Source organism: Ambystoma mexicanum, chromosome 14 (assembly GCF_040938575.1).
Source record: "Ambystoma mexicanum isolate Mex_15411 chromosome 14, UKY_AmexF1_1, whole genome shotgun sequence".
Classification (NCBI taxonomy): domain Eukaryota; kingdom Metazoa; phylum Chordata; class Amphibia; order Caudata; family Ambystomatidae; genus Ambystoma; species Ambystoma mexicanum.
Genome location: NC_090940.1, coordinates 246,988,139 through 247,010,360, shown reverse-complemented (window position 1 = coordinate 247,010,360; position 22,222 = coordinate 246,988,139). Strand labels below are relative to the sequence as shown.

Below are 22,222 nucleotides of genomic sequence, written 5' to 3'. Positions count from 1 at the left end.
GTTTTGTTTTGTTTTATGAACTGTAAGATAACTTTGGAGATTGCAAAACAGAAAGGTTTCATTGGACCATGGATGTAAGGTCAGCATGATTAAAGTCCTTACTTCTATGATTGTAGCTGCACTTGGCAGGATCTGTAAGGCTTACCTTATGTCGAGCACGTGGGAATCACGTCTGGACTCTCTGTGGATCTATCCCACACCACCTGCAACCCCACATACATGTGGTGCAACCAAGCGTGCTTAGGATGAGAGGGAGCAGGGCTGATGATGAAGGAGGTTGCGCTGGGGTGGCTTCCGTCACCGAGATTGCTGCAGGGAGAAAGGCTGTGTTCACTACTGTTGTTACACCTCTACCCACATTCCTTGAGAGCCTGGCAATGGGGGTTGGACTCACCATATAATGCAAATGCTGAGTTGGCTCTCTAATCAGTTACGTCACTGGTGATGGTCCAGAGCGACTGTGACCAACTGGGTCTCTTCTCCTTCATACTTGTCTATTGTGCGCTGTATTTACAATTTGTGCACTTCTTTCTTGCTTTGCTGTCATGCACGGTAATAGCACCGAACATTCCCCATTTAGCCCAATGGGGAAATGGAAATTCCCAAATGGGCCCAATGGGGAATGGGGACCTACCGTTCCGCCAAACCCGTGATCCGGCGCTAATAGCGCCGGGGGTTTTGCGATAGGGCTAATACCCCGGCGGTAATAACGCCGGGGTTAGCACCCAACTCGTGATGAGGTTGGAAGTCTGCTTTGAACAAAAATCAGCTCCGGTAAAGGTTTGGAAAATACTGTTGACTTCCTATGGAGAATTGGATGAAACAATAGTATGTTTAGCCCTTCACCATCTGCATTTTAGTACAGTGATTCAGTTATGCTGAGATGCCATCTCCTCCTAAGCATCTTGGTGCACCAACTTTACAAAATGAACACATTTAAGCCGGTAAGATAGCTTAGCAAGTTAATTGCTCACTTCGGCGATCCGTGAACAATCTGCAGTGAAACCTTCAAATCACAGCAGGTCCTATTTTATCAAATTGGATGAAAGCATCCACCGCTTTACTGTGAGAAGTGGGTGCAATCCGGCAAGCACTACATAAAAGCATTATATCATTATCATGTCCTCCTCCCCACATGGGAAGCTGCACACAGCAACCATGAAACGATGAGCAAAAGGAGTTGACATGTAATAACAAAGCCAGTGTAAAAAAGCAAAGTAGGACTAATGTGCTCTATTCTTACAGGCTTTGGGTGGTTATCAATTGCCCATAATAAAGAGCTGCTGGCAGGAAACACTTTGGTCTGACACAACAATGTTACATGACAACCTTTTTCTCGTGTGCTCATTGTTTGCAGTATGCATTTTTTTTTTTCGGTTTGGGACAAAAGCGATTCTGTTTTCGTCTGAAATGCACAGAGGCGGCACAGGTAGACCCAGTGCCAGGTTACGTATTATACATGTACAGGACACAATACATGGCCCGCGTGGATAGGGTGGGCACTGAAGCCTTGGTAGTTTATTTTGTTTATTTAAAGTAAATAAAAAAGGCGACCCAGACTGATCAGCTACTTTGATTTGGAGAGGATATATTCCTCCACTAAGGATACCCTCCACGCCACTGTCGCAGACTGGCACCTTCGATGCAGATTGGCATCCATTGGGCATAAAGGTTGATGCAGATCCAGTGTTAATTACATTTATTCGTAAAAGTGTTCTTCTTGTAGTAGCTTTGATTTCTGTGCTGGGTGAAAATGTCATACCGGTTCTCTGTGCCCTCACCGTCAGATAACACCACTTGCATAGTGTTGGGAACGCTGACATACCAAAGAGTAAACTTCAGTCGAGGGTGAACAGAGGTCTGGTTTGTCGGGACTGTCCTGGTATTTGGTCCTCTGTCCCCCGTTCTCAAGATTATGTTCCCATTGGAAACTGCAGTGGTCCCGGTTTTTTTATAGTAGGTCTTCATAGCGGGCAGTAAGGAATGCACAATCTCGCACAGAAGAAATGCTGCATTTTACAACTTAAGATAGTGTTAGTTTGTGATAAATTAATTATAATAAGTGTTTCTTTGAACAATAACACTTAAACCCGCTTCTCCTCCAAATGCTACTGCCCAGACAGCCCTTTTCAAGAGTTAGTCCTACTTTTATGTTAGTTGTCCTGTCCCGGTTTTATACTTTTTAAATCTTGTCACCCTACTTCAGTCAGATCTTCTGATATCAACTATGAATATGTATTAGAACATTTTACATATATTGAAGTTCAGTGGCGATTAGATTTTGCTCTGTATGAAAACCAGAGTGAACTTGGCTATTTGGTGGATGAATGAAGCCAGACTATCTGAACAAGGGCAGAGAAATAGCAACTTCCGGGGAGGCCGCCGCATTGGAGTCTTGCCTGTAATGAACTTCATCACCAGGAAATACATACACATCACGAATTATGAAATCCGAACCCTCAATGGATGTTCTGAATGATTCCAGGACTCATCCTACAATAAAAAATAAATAAAAAAAAAAAAGAAAATAGAGTTTATAACCTTTTTCTAAAAAACGACCTGAAGCAGCTGCGAGACAATATGGCGAGCTCACAGCACCGAAACCTCAGGAGGACCCGTAATGATGAGTGAGTTAGCAGCTTTCATTTCACGGCAGCTGAGCCTGGACGGAGGCTCAGCCTGGTTAGCCAAGCAGCTAGGATGTGTTCGCTTTAATAGGAATCACAGATGTCAGCTCATCAGCACTGATCAATACGCCGGCTTTGGAGCAGACTCAATTAGGCCTGGTGGCATCACAGTGTGCATGGCTGACATGGTGCACATCTGGGTGGTGTTGGCGGCTACACTCTCACTGTGTCTGATCCACGGCACGCACACCCTAATAATATTGTAATACGACATCGCCAGAGCACACAGAGGGAGCTGGATTCTCTGTTGGGGCTTGAAAAACAGACTTTATTTTCAATTATTATGTCGAATGTTTACAGCAAGAGGAAAGACTGGGGTTCCCCTAGCCCCGCCCATAATTCGAATCTGTGACAGTTCTCTGCAGTTCGAATAGAACTAACTGAGTCACCTTACCTTCTTGGGCATTCATCGTTGGACAGGACATGCTGAAAGCAAGTCATCACTGACGAATGCTTTATTTTCCCTTTACATTTCCTTGGCGTAGGGCGGGACCAAGCTTTGAATTTGTTGTAGTCCTCACTTGGACCACAATATGGTGCTAGCATACATCTCTGCACCTGCGAGCCCCGAGGGTGCCATATCACACAAAGGCACCCAGGAGACAGCTCAGGGAACAACTTCCTTTATTCCCCTCTACATGCATCTGTTCCCGGGCTCTAGTAGCCGCTCCTCTTCCTCCCCTGTTCCTCGTGTCAGGTCCTTTCCTCTTTCCTTAAGGTGGCCCACTATTTAAGGTGGCACACTCACTTTCACCCTGCAACAGAAACAACGTAAAGTGCAGGCATTAGTTCATCAATGTCACATGTGCAACAGAAGTAACACATGCTCCATTTTACCCCCTGATGACATCTCAACGTTTGCATAGCAAGATGTGACATTTAACAACCTTTGACCCGGATGTAATAGCAGTATGTGGAATACAAATATCTGTGATACATCTTTCACGCATTCAGATGGAAGACTTGCACAGTGGACAGAGTTGCGCAGGCCATATTGATCCCCTAACGATCACCCCTGCCATTGGTTTCTCTGAAACAGAATGCTGGCTACTTAGTTCCTTTCTGGTTGTTGTGGGAGGCTGACATACACTAGGACCTGTTTTGCTCTTCAAAAGGTGCTAAAGATTCTGGCACCCTTCTGAAAGTGAATTTGTGCGAAAAACCTACGAACAAAGCGTTTCGTGTTTTTTCTTTCGAAGCTGCCCTTTATTAAATGTGCCAGGGTCTGACAGCAAGCGTGCCCCTCCCTGCAGAGTTGCCATGAGCAGGGGACACGCTTCCACCAGACCCACAAACTGGAAAATATTTTAAGATTAGGCTTTCAGGGGATCTGTCATGATTGTATTGTTCCAAGCGAGACCCTGCCCCACCTCACACCAGGTGATGACAACGAGGACAACTATTTGCACAGCCATGTTTTGTTTCTGAAACTGTTTTGTAGGGCGGTGATGAATTGCCAATCGAAAGAGGGAAGCAGGATATTATTTTAGAGAAGGAGAAAGGAAAACACAAACTCTACCTGTGTTTGCTAGCCCCTTGCTGCCTTTCTGCACAGTAGAGCAAAAAAGCAAGGACTGTTCACAGGCATGCGGAATCCCCATGGAAGAGCCCGGTAAACTGCTTCTCGGAAAGGATTTCGGCAAGCCTGTGGATCATCGCTGATCGACATCTGAGGGGATCGGATTAGATGAGTAATACCCAATGAGTAGGCAGAGCCAAGCGAGCTCCCCATAGCAGTTGCAGTGAGGTATGGGGATCGGTCACAGTTCCACCTTGAATGACTCTTAAAGACATCCAGGGCTCCATTCCATGGCACTATCCCCAGACAGGCACTTTGGCTACATCAGGTTCCATGCCAACTCCCTGATGCACTTAATATAAGATAACAGCTAATGGGTATTTACATCCTAACTGAAATCTACAGCATGTGTTCTTTCACTTGTATGCAGAATAAAGTTACACTTAATAAGAAACAGGTTAACAGGGACATTTCAAATCCTTGCTTCCAAGACATGTATAGGAGGAACACATTGTTCTATTCACTGTTTCATGCTGCAATGCTCCAACTTCTAAGCGCCATCTTGTGTTTATTTTTTGTTGAGGGAAGAGTTATTTTGATCTGAAAGACTTACAATAGCAACAACAGTATTTGGAAGTGAGTGCCACCATGGCCCTCCATGAGCAGCGCCATTCGGGGCTGCCTCGTGGGCCATGACCTAGGCCACTGTTCATCTTGGGGTTGCTGGAATTGGAAGGGGGTAGGCCGTGGCGGCGGACAGGTACGGGTAAACAGTGGTAGACAGTGTATTCCCCTCTTTATTCCCTCCGCAGGTGAGCGTCTTCTCAGAGAAACTTTGCCCACCCACCCATCCCCTTTATTTCTGTGCTCTCATCAGTTTGGTGCTAAAGAAATGTGTTATTTTAGCATACGGGGTGTGTATTTTAATGTTGCATTTTATTGGTGCTATTGACGAGGACTCACACAACGGGTTATATAGTACGTTCAGAGCATGACCAAAATGTTGAACTAACAATAACTATGAATTTGCTACCTGGGTTGTGGGTTGAGGGGTCCACTCACATCCAATAGGCCAGGCAGGGGAGGACGGGGGTAGTGGCCCCTATGTTTGCCCCCTCTGTGGATTTTTGCCCAGGCTTGGGTGTTTACACTGTCCTGCTGGAAAATGGATTTTTCTGCAATCAACCCTGTAACAGCTGGGACCACCAGTAGGTCAATCATGTAGCTGGCCGGTCGGCAGGGCTGCTAGAATCAAGGTGGTCATGGTACCTGATTGATGGACAATGTAAAGGAACTGTGTTAATATAAAATGTGTTAATCAAATGCGGCCTGTTTTACCTCCAGGAATGTGTGCCTTGTCGCATCATATCATGTAATACAGTGAATGTTTTTTTTATTATTTTTTTTTTTTCTGTTGGGAAGACATGGGCTTTTACAAGTGCACCGCTACAGGGTAATCCAGTTGCAGCTTCAAGACAGAAGGAAAAGTCATGAGGGGCTGGCTGGTTGACGATGGGGACTAGATGAAACAAAAACCATGGAAGGGACACGACAGATAAGAACTACCGGGTGAATGGTCATTTATAAAGTGGTTCTCGAGACCATGTCACCAAGGAGGGAAAAGGGAAGTAGTTGTTCCATCTCGCTTCAGAGCAGTAGTGAATTGTATTGATAATAGTTAATCTTTATAGACCAAGGGAGGAGTATGGTTATTTTGAAATAATGCAATAATGCAAAAACCGCAAATTGCGGCACCGTAATTACCTCCAAGGTCCCTTTGCGGGTCCTTTCCTTAAAGGCTGGTAAAACCAGCCATTATGGTAGGGACCCGCAAAGGGACCTCGTAATTGGGCGGTAAGGGATTACGGCACCAGTGCCCTTACCGGTACCGGTAATCCCTTACCGCCCGTGTCGTAATGAGGCCTATTGTCACTATTTTCCATTTGGTACAGAAGAGAAAAATGGTAGAGAAGAGAAAAATAATGATTTCCATGTGCAAAAAGCTGTTATTAGTATTGAATATAATGGCACCCAAATGATCAAACTCAGCAGCATTCAGCTCTCAGGTGGGATTAAAATCTCTGTCATGCAGTTAGGACATAGATGTTTAGGCAGAGCTATCTTGCCAAATTCTGCATAGAGAGAAATACATTTCTTTATTGCTTGTTCTTTGTGTACATTATTTACTGTGATACTTGTCCACACATGGCTAGCATGAATTGTTACAGAGCAGGGGAGCATTGATTCACATTGGTCAGGGGCCTGCAGACTTTGACTCTGGAGATGTGTTGGACTATATCTCCCATCAGCCCTAACCAGTGTAGTCAAAGAAAAGAGATCATGGGAGTCATAGTCCCATCTGAAGAGCTAACACTTTCAGACCTCTGACATAGGTCCACACAGTTATGGCACTGAAGTCATAGTGCAAGTAGTTAGAGTTTCCTGTAGATTAAGCCAGCCAACATACTTTTGTTCGACATAACATCTTCAAGTCAATACATAAAATATGTATATAAATTAGCAATATAAAATTCATATCAGTATAAATGAGCATACTTTAGAAACAAAGTTCAGAGGAGAGCCCTGCTCGCAGCCTCTATGATTAGCTCTAGCAACCTATTTACATTTAATGACAGAGTTTGGCAGCTTCTTTCTTAGCAGCCAGGACCTATGAGTATATTGAGAAACCGCATAGACTACATGGGATAGAATACTCTGCGGCAAAATCATCATTGCTGTTCTAATGTCCCTCATCCCAGCCTCTTTCAGTATTGTCTTCAGATACATACACCACAACTGTTTCATTTTTTCGCACATAAACATAAAATGCATCATTGACTCAGTTGCCTTCCCACACATCATACATTGGTCTGAATCTGAGTCTTTCCAGGTGTAGGTGTAGGAAGCCACTGAGAGAGTCCCTAGTTCCACTGGCATATATAGGGACTTTTCATATTAGAGTGTGTTTAGATATATATAGAGGTTTCTGCCAGGAATAATGAGTTCAGTGTAAGCAGGACCTAGTTTTAACTTCGTCGCACCAGCCACCAACTGGTCCCTTGCTCTTTGAGTCACACAATCCTTTTGGACTTTCCTTGTTCCAATTGGCTGGTTTTGAGGTTATTCCCATACATTACCTCCCCCTATTTCATAGAAGGTCTTTTAAACATGGCAAAGCCAGTCTATTGTCTTCCCTCCATCCATAGACATCACATGGCATAAGGTGTCTCTATATTTTTCGAGCCCTTCCTGGTTCCACAGTCTTAACCAAAAAAGGGATGGACCGATGCACGCCAGAGCTGCCACAGGGGTTTCCTCAAGTTCCAGGAGGATTAATGTGGAGGGGTTACTCTTGTGTGACAAGACCAGTTTTTTTTATGAACTTTAGTTCGCTTGATTTCAATTGTACAATGTTGGCATGCCCCCATAATTCAGCCCATATAATGCAGCCAGAACAGCCTGCTTTCCATGTAAGTCTAATACTGGTGAGATTGCTCCTTGTCCATGGCTTGCGTGGATGGCCTGGATGGAGCCCCTACATTTTTCCAAGGTAGAAACCAAACATTTCATCCTGGGCTACTCATCCCTCAGATTCTTGGAAACGTACCCCAAGATAGTCAAAGTTTTTAACTTGATCTAGTTGGATTTCGTTCACCTTTAGCACTAAAGGCACTAAAGGTCTAGATTTTGCAAATCGAGGTTTGAACACAATTACCTTTGTTTCTTTTCAATGTTCAAGTGCATTTCCTACTTTGAAGTAATTGCTCATTTAGGTGCGTGACCAATGAAGATCAAAACAATTGTGTCTTGGCTATAAAATGATTAAGGTACTCTGTATTTTTTTCTGGTCTGACATGATGAGTTCCACGACTGTGTGATGCAGAATGATGAAACATGTTCACAAATTGAAGTAAATAGTGAAGATCAGATGCTACGAGAATAGCAGATAAGAAATAATGGTGTGAAGGTGTGGAGTTATCAAAGGTCATAGAGATGAAGCACAAGAGTTTCAGGAGTGCAATGAGCCTCCGCTTCCACAATAGCCTTGATTCTCCCCCAAACGTCTTTCCAATAGAGATTGTTGAAAGGGAAGGAGAATACCTTTAGAGACTTAAATCCAGTGCTTAGAGGTGATTTGTTTTTCAGAGGCACTTTAAACATGTACCTGCTAGCTCCCTCTTCTCTAGATGGTATCAACACAATGGAGGTCATTCCGACCCTGGCGGTATGGGTTTAACGGGACCGGTAAGGATGCCGGTGCCGTTAACCCCCTACCGCCCTATTACGAGGTCCCTTAGCGGGTCCCACCAGGGCCGGCTGGTTTTACCAGCCGGCCTTAATGGGACCCGTTAAGGGACCATGGAGCTAATAACGGGCCCGAAATTTGCGGGCCCGTTATTAGCTCCTTCCCCATTCCCATTGAGCCCTATGGGGGCTCAAATGGGAATGGCGAATGCTTTTCGAAATGGGGACTTACTGGGTCTGCATAGGTCGGAATGTCATGATAAGTCCCTATTCCGACACCACGGACCCTGACCAGACATTGGAGGCACCCATGGTCCTAATAGCACCATGGCTACCTCCAAACTCGGAATGACCCCCAATGTATAAAGTTCTCAATATTTAGAAAAAACAATGCATGAGTTAGTGCACTAGAAAAGATTAGGTCTTCCACAATACATCAGACCTTCCAATGCTCAACTTGCTTTCTCCCAAACTTCTTACGCTAGTGCAATTGGATCTTCTGTAGCTGTATCATAAAACGCTGTGGGGAGACTGAGCATACACCACTGCACATCTACCCTGCAGACAGAAGAAAACCAACAAGAATGGCAATGGAAAGATCTCACACACCGATTCACTGTCAGTGCAGCTTGGTATAGAGAATGCAGGCCTGCAGTAATACATTGAGGAGGCATTTGGGAATGTGCCTGCAAGGCAGGCAATATGTATTGACCCGAGAGAGAGGTAACACAAGACCAAATCCGAAGGCAGCTCCACCACCCTTCCCAATGCAGGCCAGGATTTGGCATTTGCAGGTCTTGCCTGTGGTGCAGGGATACCGATGGGCTCTGTGCATGCTAATCTCGCTCTGTGTTGGTCAGAGATGTGACAATGTCGACTGAGACCCACACCTTCCTAATTAAGGGTTCCCATTCCCTGGGAGCTTTAAGCAAATGATTAAGATATCCGGATCTAGTCACAATTTCTATAACTATCATGGAATTAGGGGAGCAGTTTAAGAATGGTTTTCCAAACATGCTAAAAGCCTAGGAAAAAAATAGGATGGGGTGTTATTGTGCCCTCCCTACGACCCTAAGGAATGAGACCTCCCACATAACCTTTCATGATGTACTCAATATTAAGCTCTTCAACTAGCCCACTCTACCCCACTAGGCCCACCCAGACATGTGTTCTAGGAAGGTTTTGAGTTATTTCTGGCTCCCCTGTAACCTTGGAACCATAGAGACCCCCTTTTCTCACTGTAACAATGTTTCGACTAACCACCAACTGTCTGGTATCAGGTTCACTGTAACCACGAACTGCAGACAGGTGGGCTTGCTGTTTCAAGTAACTAAGTAAGCCTCGTTGTTTTTCATGTAACTAAGGAATCTTTGTTGAATGTTACAGCACCACAATGCCCCAGGGTCGCTTTGTGTGCTTTATAAATGTAAACAATAAATACATTGTCTGCACAATGTTTTCATTTCATGCATGATAATACCTCATCCTACAGTCATGTGGGGAGAGCGGGGAGAGAGGTAGGCATTTCTGGGCGACCAGTGACCCCATCCGGAAGGGGAAGTGCAGGTGTACGTCACTTGTGCCCCCGTCATTTTCAAAGAAGTTTGTTACTAGACGATAGAGTATATAATATGCGTTATCCCATCAACATAGTGAACCTTACTATATACAATATACTTACTTACTATATACAATATAGATTCATTAAAATGTCGTTTTTACATTTAAAAAATATGCATTTCACTAGGAGTGTTAAAAATGAAAGGGTTTTTAAATTGAAATTCTGTTCATGAACCATTTAAAACATGTTGCATTAAAACCAGACAAAAACAAGTTTATCAAAGTCATTTTACACAATGCGTTGGTTGAAACCAATATATGTATTATTTTCAGAGCAAAACCTCCTCTTTCAGGTTCATACAAAGTTTCCTACTAACCCTGCGACTTTCAGTGATTGCCCAACATGTTTCAACTATCACGACACTGCGTTCACCCGTCTTTGTGTTTCAGTGTGTCATCTAATAGAGCATTCAAAACACAATAAATGTGCATTTCCAGAATAGCACAATTTAATGTTGATTAACTGAAGCCAAACTTTAGTTAATAGTTATTTCATAAACATGATTTTCAAAATGGTGGGCCTCATTAGTTTGCCGGTCCGGAAACAAGGGTGCCGCAAGCTCACAGGCACCCTTGTTTCCCGACTGGCAGAATATGAGTCTGCCTGCCGGAGCCGCTGTGCCCAACAGGTCTGATCCTGCCGGGCGCAGCGACCACAGTAGGCAGACTGCTCACGGGAGCACTGACACAGTTAGCAACGGTGCAGGTGCTTCTGTGTCCCCACTGCCATAGAGTCCTATGGGACTCTAAGGGAATGGGGATTAACAAATATACTGGCACCTGACTTCCCGGCTGCCGTCAGCACCGGCAGGTTTACCGCCAGACTCGAAATGTAGCCCAGTGTCCTCAAGGAGTAAGAGTCTTCAGGACTGCAACTCCCTGTGCTATATTATTTTAGTACAACAAATGGAATTAATACCGAGGCATATCTCACCTGGTTATAAGACCCATTGTATTGCATGCCCTGTTGTGAAAAACTGAGATTCCATTTAGGAATGCTAGGTCAAAAAGACTCCAGTTCTGCACAAAATATAAAAAGTAAGCATCAAAAATCAATCATGTGCATCTTTGTGCAAAAATTGAACGAAGTTCTAGCATTCTTGCTAGATTATTTTATTTGTATAAAGTGCCCAATGCCTGTGACAATAAATTAAATGGAGAGTACTCTACAATTAACTATTTGTCAGTGTGCCATTACAGTTCAATAGAAGGAGGAACAATCAGTTGGTTGATATTAAAAGGGAGATTTCAGGACAGACTGTCCTTTTGAAGGGGACCACGTTTGGGCACCGTCCGTGTATGCCGGCAAACTTAATTGAGCATGCAGAGGTTGATAAAATGACCTCCATCTAAGTCGATGGATGCAGAGACAGCATGTGTTCAATCCTGAGTGGTGATTCTTTTCATTAGGCTGACCAACTGAATTTAAATGTGTGGCTTGTGCTTTCCTGTGATGTCCGGTGTCCACTTAAGGGCTCAACACCAAAAAACCTCTGACAACGAGCGAATGTGTGTACCTTTAAGGCGGCCCGGTTAGCATGCAGTGTGTTCACCTGCACGAGCAATTGTTCATGGAATTCTCTTAGCTGAGCTATGGCTGCGGTTACGGCCATCAGCGGTAAGTGGTGAATGACGGATACGTCCTTGTGGCTGATGCTTCTGTTTTTTTCTCAAGTAGCGGCAGCATTGCGAAATTGCTTGTGTTTTGTCAAATCGTCGGCCATTTTGCAAAAAACTGGAGTTCTGCACACTCACAAACGGAAGCAATTTGGATTCAAACTGTTCTCTTTTCATCTGCTGTCCTCTTCCATTCTGAGAGTGCCCCTAATGGCACACTTAGATGTGCTTCCAAGATGGCATCTACAGCATTTAGCTGACCTTTTTCAGACACATTACAGTAGTTTGTTTTCAAATGCATTTTTTTTGTACTTGTTTTCATTCAACAAGATTGTGCTGTATCTTTGGGCGAATGAACACTGTCCTCCAATACTGAGCAGGATATCCGCAGGTGTTTTTCGGCGATAGTGTGTGCATGCAGGAATTAGGCATTAACATTTGATAACCAAGCAACAACAAAAAAACAACACATGACACACCTTTATGGTATACTGTTTATTATATTGGCATGTAGCATCTTCACCAGAAGTGCCCCAATATTGGCCAACATATCTTTACATGATTTTCGTAACCTGTAACATTGGCTTGCATACTCTATGAGCATTGTGGAGAGCTTTGTTTGACAAGTCTGGAATGATTATAACAATGATACATTTTATGCAAGCCCTAAAACTGCCTGAAGTGCTTAAAAGTGTACCTGTGGAGTAGGTGTAATCCACTTTTCCTTGATTGGGCAAATAATATATCATTGCATTAATTGTAAACGGTAAATTGTGAATTTGGATCATGATACTATTTTATTTGTGGAGTATGATGAAGATTGGAATATTTTGTTCTGTTCTTATTTTTTTGTTCTTGTATTTTTATAAATTGTAAATGTATTGGTATTTTAAGCTATAAATTTGAAAGGCTGGTTTTCCAGCTATAACTAATAAAAAAAGAAGAAAGTACTCTACAAGGCCCAGCAACTGCCAAGGGTAGGACCCATTCCCAAACAGTGCCATTCAGTGGCAGGCATGGCCCTCGTGTGCCCCCTCTCTTTCTAAGGGCACCCCCCCTTCTCCAAGTAATGATAGCAGTATCAGGTAAGGCTGCCAGATGCCACCCAGGTCGCTTTCCCACACCCACATGCCAGGGATAGCCCCCACCAGTGGCAAAACGCTTTTCACATCACGTGGCTAAAATGGCAAACGAAGCCAATGGAAGATGATTAAAAACCTGCTCACTGAACGGTGCCTGCACGGGGGCCTCTCCTTAATAATTGTTTTGAAACATATTTTGCAACGTGAATCCGTGCAAACAAATAAAAAGTGAGCCGAGGAAAACTGAATGGTTGCTTAGCACCGGCAGGTAACAATGTTAAGAAAACCAGCAGTGGCAATGAAACAGTGGGCATACTTGCAGAAGGCTTGTATACGGCACTTCGCATCCGTTAAAGGGAATTCTTGGAAAGAATAACTCGAGCAGAATAGAAAATTCAGCGCGCGGAGGCGTACAGACCCGGCATTGCCATTAGCATGTCAAATGACAGCCATCTCTGCAGCCGGGAAGAGAGCAGCAACTTGATTCAAGCGGAAGCTTACACAGCAAGTTCCGGCAGCCTAACGGTAAAGCGAGGCGTTGTGAATGCAGCATGACTCATAACTCCACTTTGCTTCCTCTCAAATTTACTCTAGGGAAAGTCTAGTCTAGGGTTTTTTTGAAGTGTTGTTTTTGTGCAGAGGATGGTATACACGTATGCGGTAACAGGGGATAACTTTCTGTTTAATTAGGGCTGTGGAGATATCTAGGGAGGGGTCGACTACTGTAACCTGCAGGGGTGGACTGGGAACCAAAAGAGACCCTGGAAATGATGTTCAAAGTGGACCCATATTACACATGTTCAGCAAGCCCAACCCTTTTCCTATGAGAACATTTGTAAATAAAATAGGTTACCACACAAAAGAGGCCCAGGTTGCAGGGCCTACTGGGAAATGTCCAGCGTTCCCTATAGGCCAGTCCAGTCCTGGTAACCTGGGATGCCAAACAAGATAGGGAGAGAGTTTGCAAAGTCGGTCCATCAAAACCTGAGGAGAACCATTTCCAGTTCCAGAAGAACCTCAAGACCTTCCTCTTTTCTTCTGCCTTCGCTCCCCCTCTCTCCTGCTGATCTGTTCTTTCTTGGCATTGTGCACCTGGACACCCTCTGTCCTCCGGGCCCACGTACGTGCCCACCCTGCCATAATCCCACACTGCCTCCGGGCCACCCCTTGCACTGTGGTCTGTATCTGTACCCATACAGTCCACCATCCCCCAATTCTTCCTGCACTTATCAGACCTACCCTGTCTGCTGTCTTAAACCCAGCACTTGCCACTTGCTGGCTGCACTAACACTGTTGTTGCCGTTATTATTTATTAATTTATTATTATGTATCTGTTTCTCCCTTGCTCCACACTTTCCACTTCTCCCCCTTCCATGCACTTTTCCCCTCCCCCTCTCCCATGCACTTGTATGTTCTCAATGTCACTGGGCCTAGTACGATCGCTGTTTTGTTCTCGCCTCTTCCGCTCCCTTGCCGCGCTCTGAAACACTTTTGTACGAGCACAATAGAAATAAAATATCAATCAATGCAATCAAACACATGTCATTATTACTGTCCTGCGCAAAACCATACCTAGCAGCCTGAATATATAATGCAATAACCGACCAGCCTCTGAGCTCTCAAACATGAATTGCGAGCAGTGGGCAGCATGGCTGAAATATATCCTGAGTGGATTCTTTTAGGTGTAATTGGAAAGTGGCCTGGCAGTTTGGGCCAGATTGCTCCTTTTAATTACATGGCCGAGATTGATTTGCATTTGGCTGGTCCCATTCTGTAATGTCTCAGATGGGATAATAAATGATGGCATGGAAGGTAGCTCAGAGAAATAACTGTGGTTGTGATGAATTCAAACCTGCCAGCCATGACCTTTTCACTTTAGTGGAGCAAAGAGCCACTGTCATAGCAGAAATGAAAATATGCCCAACCTGATCTCTTGAGTTGACAAACATGGAAAAATGCTTTGGACATTTTTTACCCTTAGCCTCCAAATTCTCTCAGTGTTGATTTGTGTGACAAAGCCACACGGGTCAACTGTACATCCTGTCCTCCTGTCTGCTTGCGCAAAGGGCTGACAGGACTCTGATATGCACCGTAGCACAGCCAAGCAAGCATCCGGAATATTGTCTGGCACAAAGCGGAGAATTACTGTACAAGAAGTGACAGAACAACCCTGCAGGATTCTTCCAGAAGACAATATCAGAGAAACACACACATTCACACCCAGGCAGTGGTCGAAGTGAGTAGGAGCGGTTGGGAGCGGTGGTCCTCTACTTTTTTATCGCATTTTACCATTCCTATACTTTTATTTTAAAACATCCTATACTTTTATTTTAAAACAAAACCATTCCGGAATTGTTTCATTTTTAAATAACAGTATAGGAAGAAGTTAAAACTTGCACTTCACTGCACTGCACTGAACATTCCCTTAAACAGCAGGTTCATTGGTTTGGGTGTTTGTATTGTGCTGGGATGGTCTTTTTGGTGGGGGTTGTGTGGAGCAGGGGCCGGCCAGCAGGGAACATAGTTCCACTACTTCTTTTCGTACACTTCAACCATCCAGGATGTTAGGAGACCAGCCCTGAACTAGTCTGGAGCATCATGGGACAGCAAATTATTTGGAACTAGCAGCTCCCAAAGACATATGATATTCAGGACTGCATCTCCGGGGTAGCCTCATGTTAAGAACTGCACAATAAGGACTGAATAAGAAATGCACAATCTGGAATGAATTCTGGAATGTCTACCAGGGATTCAGAAGGAGATTCGCCATGGAGAAACACTAGCACATCCAAAGAGAACCCTTAGATAAAAGCTGCATATCCTTGAAGAGAAATCCAAACTCATTCAAACGCCCCCTTTCCCACAAGCAGTTCCTGTGAAGAAGAGTGCCCATCCATCTCCCTGCAGCTTCTGCATTCAAGGAGAGAAATGCTTCATTCTACCTTCTCAAAGGGAAAACAACATGTTTCTGCAGGTGGGGACTTTAGCAGAGGTTTTGCTGGACCTTAAATGAATGTTCAAACACTGGAAATCCACAAAACAAACATCTGTGTAGTGGGACACCGAGGGGGCAAAGCAGCAGGCACACGCCATCACCTGCAGTGGAAACCAAATGAAATAAATCCAAAATGCCATCAAGACTGAAAACCAACTGAAAAATAAATCCTAAACGGAGTCAAGACTGGAAAGCAACTGAAAGAAATCCAAAATTCTGTGAAGAAAGGAAACCAAATGAAAGAAATCGAAAATGCTGTCAAGACTAGAAACTAACTGAGAGAAATCCTAAACAGAGTCAAGACTGGAAACCAAATGAAATAAATCCAAAATGCTGTTAGGTGTGGAAGAGAAGAGCTCCTGGACATCCAAATAAGGGTGTACTTCAGTGAGGGGTAGAACATCCCCTTAAACAGCAGATGGAGGGTGTGCTGCAGTGCAGGGAAGAAGAGCTCCCTGGACCGAAGAAGCATGGTGCATTCCAGTAAAAAAGATGTGACACCAAGAACCCGGAAGATGGGTCATCTGCAGTGAGAACGAGAAGGGCACCTGAGCCCAGAAATGGGGAAGCCACAGTGAGGAAAGGAAAGCACGGGACCCCAGAAGAGGAGTATGCTCCGATGAGAGGATGGAGAGCATGTGAGCCCAGAAGAAGAGGTGTAAGGCTGTATGCTACAGTAAAGAGAGAGAGAGCGACATTGATCCCCAGTAGAGGGGATGTCTAACAGAGTAACAGAGCCCTTTGGTTTTGGAAGAGTGAGGTAAGTAACAGAGAAAAGAAGAGCCCAATAAGGATAGGACAGATACTAGGGAAAGGGAAGAAGACTGAACTCTAGCGAGGAACCTTCCTGTCTTTAACTTCCTTTATGCCTTTTGATTTGCCATTATTCGTACATAATTCTGTTTTCAGGGACTATGTTTCCCTGTGAACGTTGTTGCATCCATCCTGAATCAATTTCCATGCAATAGTCTTACGTTTTACTTTCTCTTAATGAAACCCTTTAACTTTCTTCTGGTGTCAGTAGCTGTGTGTTCCGGCTGCCATGTGACATCTGCCTGAAGTGGGCACACAACTGCCTGGCTTTTATACCTGATCATTTTGACAATTATGTTGACAGCTGAAAGCTCATGATTACGCTGTATTCCCAGGGACATCCTGCACTACCCAGTATATGACACATCCCGCTAGAAAAATCACATTTAATTACAAATTGGACCTCCAAAATTGTTGCTCTGGAGGAGAAAATGTGACGGGCAAAGCTGCACTTTCAGAGTGTGTGTCTGTTCTTTTTTTATGTCATGCACAATGCCTTCTTCATAGGAGACAATGAGATCTGTCCAGACGGATTCCTAGAACACAGATGCATACTTCATAGGGCTTTTCTTCTATGGTATCCACATTCATAAGAGTATTTCTTGATCTTCTTCGGTGTGGAGTGCAGAATCCTCAAGGAATAGACTTCAGCATCAACTTCACTCATCATGTTGCACTCTTCTGCAGCAGCAGACTAGTGCAGAAAATAATTCCCTAAATTCATATGGAATATTGGAATTTATGACAACTAATCTCTGTCTGTTCTGTAGATGAAACCTGAACGTGAAAATATTGATTATAGGATAAAGAATGTGTCTGTGGTGTGAACTAGTACAATGCTATTATACGTGTTGTATGTCTATGACCCCAATTGGTTCTTTATGTGGGTGGCTTATTAAGAAGGAGCTGACCTTGTCTATAAAGAAGCAAAAAATAAGTGGATAAAATGGATGTCATATGATGTACTCCTGTTGTGCTGTACCCCTGAAGCAGCACATTCATGTGTATTGCACAAGCGTGGTAATCTAGGATGGCCCTGAGTGTGGCATGACCCGTGATATGTTGCCTAGCTTGGGGGGCCCCCTCAGCATGGCTGGCAGGGGGGCGCCCAAATATTGTGCAACGCCACTTAAAATAACAGAGTTCAGGTGATGGAAGGACATGTGAAAAGCTTGAGAGTTTAGTGGCTCAGTTATCAAAAGACATATAGGCTCAGCACTACACGCCTTCTAGAATCATTGTGGTGCAACTATTTACCAATATGGCGACAACACTGGACCCTCTGGACTACTGGAGATACCTGAATGTAATCTGTACATTCAAAGGACACTGATATGGAAACAGGAGTGTGTTCAGGAGGGCTTCCCTAACAGCTAAGGGAGAAGTGCAGGATGTGACCAATGTATTCAACATGATTTGTACATGTTTCAGGATTTTGACAGACTGCATCTACTCAGGGCTGGACTGGGGCATATAAGTGGCTAGAGAACTTATGAAAAAGGGGGCCCCATTTTTAATTGGCCATTCATTTTGTTTCTGAGAGACCCTTTGATTAGTACCCATGAGGTAGTTTTGTGGTCAAATAATAGTGTTACTGGTGTAAAGAATATTTAATCAGTAACACTGGTCAATAACACTGGTATATTGGTGCACAGTGAAATAGCTTATGAAGGAAGCCCACTTTGCCAAATAACGGGCCCTATTTGACCGGAAAAACAGCCCCACTTGTGGTCCTGCACTTCGGGCAGTTCCCCATTACCCTATTGGCCAGTCCAAGCCTTCATCTACTGCAGGGATGCAGTGCACATTTTGAATTTAGCAACCCCTAACTGCGTGCATGTGTGATCAGTTGCTCAGAGGTCCTTGCTAACATGGATATAGAACTCATCTATGACACCAGTTTCAATCAGTGCCATCCTCAAATGTGTGGCATAAACCAGCCACCGCTGCCCTCCTCATCAACCCAAGTTAATCTGTAAGTCTTCGGGAGGGAGTATCACAGCTCCTAGTCTGCTCTGTGCTTATGAAAGTATTTTCACATAATAATATTGTGATAGTTGATCTCACAGAAAAGATCTTGAGATTACTCGAGAGCCACACTGGAGGATTCTGCGGTGTACTCTCAAAAGAAGACACTGAATGGGTGTTAAGTTGTATCAATCTTGTCCCTTCATCCTGTCTCTGGTTACCAATAATAACCTCAGCCCTCATTTCAGGTTGAAATAGGTCTCCTGCTTATTAAAAAATATTTTCTTGAACACTGTAGGGGTTGAAAACAAATGCTGTCCTGTTGCATGTCTTCCGCTGCTCAACAATTATGATACTTGTTTACAGGAAACTTGATTAACAGTTGTTTATACCTTAACGACTTATGACGTGTTTACATTTAAGGTGTGACGTTCATTAAACATATGCCTTAGAAAAGGTAGAGCTACATTTGCACATAGATCACTATGTTATACATTTGAAAGCATTATGATTGATAGTGGGCAAGTAGCAATTAAAGCTTTGAATGACGACAACAAGTAAAACAATAACATGTTTTCAAATGACACATGTATTCCTTAAAATGAGAAAGGGCTGAATAGTCTTTGTCTCAGCAGTGGTTGTGATCAATTAATTTAGGACTACCATCAGTACAGCACAGTCGTGGTAGGTGATATGAACGCAAAAGTGGGCTTTAGTAAGACAGTGAATGAGGATAGATATTGTATTGAGGGCAGGTTAGCCATTTCTAAGGCAGAGCAGCTCAACAGAAATCTGTAGAACACATTCTGGCTTTGCTCTTGCAGCAGAATACACTCATTGAGCTCAAGGCAAGATTTAAACATGATATTCTGGTAAGACCAAACTTTAGATGTGACCACAGGTCTGAAACTATTGACCATTGATTGATTGATTACTCTTAATTGCAGCAAGCCAAGGCATTTGATTTCATCTCCTCCCGCTCTAACAGCTATCCCTTTCCATTTATTGTGGTGGGGTCTGCAGAATGTTCAAGGAAAAACGATAATCAATTGAGTTACTTTTTTTTTACTTTACCCTGGTCGGAGAGGAACATAGATTGAAGGCATCTTCAAAACCCCAGGAAATCTGAAATCTATGCTAGCATTTAAGTTGGTACAAATGTTGTGAAGATGGTGATAGACCTATTCGGTTTGTTGTTTCAAGAATTGGGTAATACTGCTTTTTCATCTTGTTAGCCCTCCGGGAACATCCTTGGTTTGATTCCGAATATTTGACTCTGAAGAAGGATTTAATAAAGCAGTACAAGCTGGCAAAGATAATTAAAGTTACATGCGTGCCCTTAATTGGAATAAGAATTGACTTACATATATACGAACAAGAAAACTATACTTTGTCTACAAATAATAGAACCTTTTGGTCCTTGAAGTAAACAGAAAATTCAATTATTTTGGAAATCAATGAGAAAAGGCGCAGAGAGCTAATCACAGAAGGATATTGGACTGTCTCTACCCAAGGTTGGGGCCCTAAATCACAAAATATGCTATATGACCCTTTTTCAAAAGTATCATGTGGTGGTAATGAATGCCAGCAAATTATTGAAGTTGTTATTATAATATTACCTTAAGAGATGTGCAGTCTGTCAAAAGGGTAAAGCTGCCTTGCTTGACAGGCATAGTTAAGGTGCATATGTTAGGTTTGCCAATTGGTGGGCAAAGCATTTTCAGCAGGTCTTTAAACTGATATTTATTGATAGATCCATTCGGATATCCTAGCACCATAGCCTGTTTCTTCCCTCATTTAAGAACAGTCCCATAACAGAGCTGAATTGTTATTGTCCTAATTTATACCTGTACGAGGAAGGACAGATATTTGCAAAATGCATCCTCAATAATCTATAAAACCGAGATCAATACAGCATATCTATCCTGATACCAGGAATGCTTCAGCAATATGGATCACTGCCTTGTTTTGAACAGAGGTTTTGATAAGTATACTAACATAAGAATTAGGCATGTGATATGACCTTCCTGGATCTGCCAAAGGATTTCCCTTCTATTAATAGGAATATTTAATGGGCCAACCTGGATATAATCGGGGTGACCAGGAGGGCTACTACAATGGATCCATATAGCCTACGCAAATTCCACAGCAACTGTACATTGCACTTGGAATGTTGGCCCTGCATGCCCATTATATACCACAAGGGGTTCTTTGGCTGCATGTTATTTATCTTATTCTACAGTGATCATAAATTACCATCTGATAATGCAAATCCACCAATCTATAACTGAACATGATATAGCTTACATCTTTATGCAGAAGGCACTCTTCTGATTGGATTGATACATTGTGGGCAAAGCTTATTATATGTCTGAAGTTTTTTGCCGCCCATTATATAACTTTGGTTTTAGTTTGGGTTTTTTCAAACTGTGACATTAAGCATTGGTGTTATTAATCATAAGCACTAATGCCAAACAAGAATTGCAAAAACGTCATTATAATACTGCTGTTATGTTACCAGATGTTCTAATTCTTCTGTAGTAAGCCCCCAGGTTTTGACCTGTTTAATGGGTGCTAACAACCCTATGGCTGTCGGAAACATTTTTAAAAAAAGGTGTTACTTGACCAAGTCTAATCAATAACTCACACTCATGAGGATTAGAAGCCGAGCCCACACTAAAGTCTCTATCATGTTACGATAAGGTTGCATTAGTTTATTTGCAGATGGCACACTCATTGTTGTAACATTTGAAGGGCAAATGCAAGTTCATACAGCATCTGGAATTTAACCCACACCTCAAAGCTTTACTCATATAATGCTCAATCTGTCCCCTAAAACTAATAGTAAATCGTTAACAAATAGGCTGTATACGTGGATTAGGGATTTTACACCTCAATCCCTAGACCAGGAAGAATTGGAAAAGGAATTGGCACTCTGGTACAATGCCTATGACTCTTTCTATTTATTGAAAACTGTATGGGCATCCATACATGTTTGTTACACACTGTCCTAGAATTGTAGATAGCATTTAATGTTATAGACCAACCGAACTGTGCAAATCTTAAATCCCGGTTGGGACAGATCACAGAAACACAGCACATGTATCCAGGATGTTATGCTGTACAGCATGGCCAGTATAACGATGCAAAACACCTTTTAAAGTTTATAATGGAGTTAGTGAGTGCTTGATCAAAATGTGCATGGACAACGTGGATGAGTGTGAGTGTTACAATGACACAGTTGATGTATACTCACGGACAAGAAAACCAAATGAGACTCCTATATCTGTCTTGAACCCCTTTGACAGGGGTCTCCTGAATAACAGGGCAACCTTTTCCACTAAACACTGTCCTATCCATCGAAGGTACAGACAGGATGGTTGTTAGAGTAAAAGAGAAGTATACCAATGGTAGGCCCCAAGCTGTAAAAGAGAAAGCGAAATGTAAGTATCTAGTAGTCAATTTACAATAATTATCTCAAAGAGAAGGCAAGGAACTTACCTGATAGTTAAGTGCTATCTCTTTTATCCTATATGAAGAGTAACTGCTCTTGTTTGATGTTTCGGTGTTGCTAAGGATGGACTTCTACCATAGGTGAATCATTTGACCAGCTAGAAAGAACAACAGATAGCAAAAGGATCAAACAAAAAAAAAAGGGAAGGTTAGTAAGGACCTA

General features: G+C 43.1%; 1 protein-coding gene across 7 annotated transcripts in view; it reads left to right on the top strand.

Annotated features, from left to right (window-relative positions):
• The window catches only part of TMEM121 (transmembrane protein 121), a 1,343,088-nt gene that overhangs the window by 502,319 nt on the left and 818,547 nt on the right, over window positions 1–22,222 (top strand). The window lies entirely within an intron of this gene.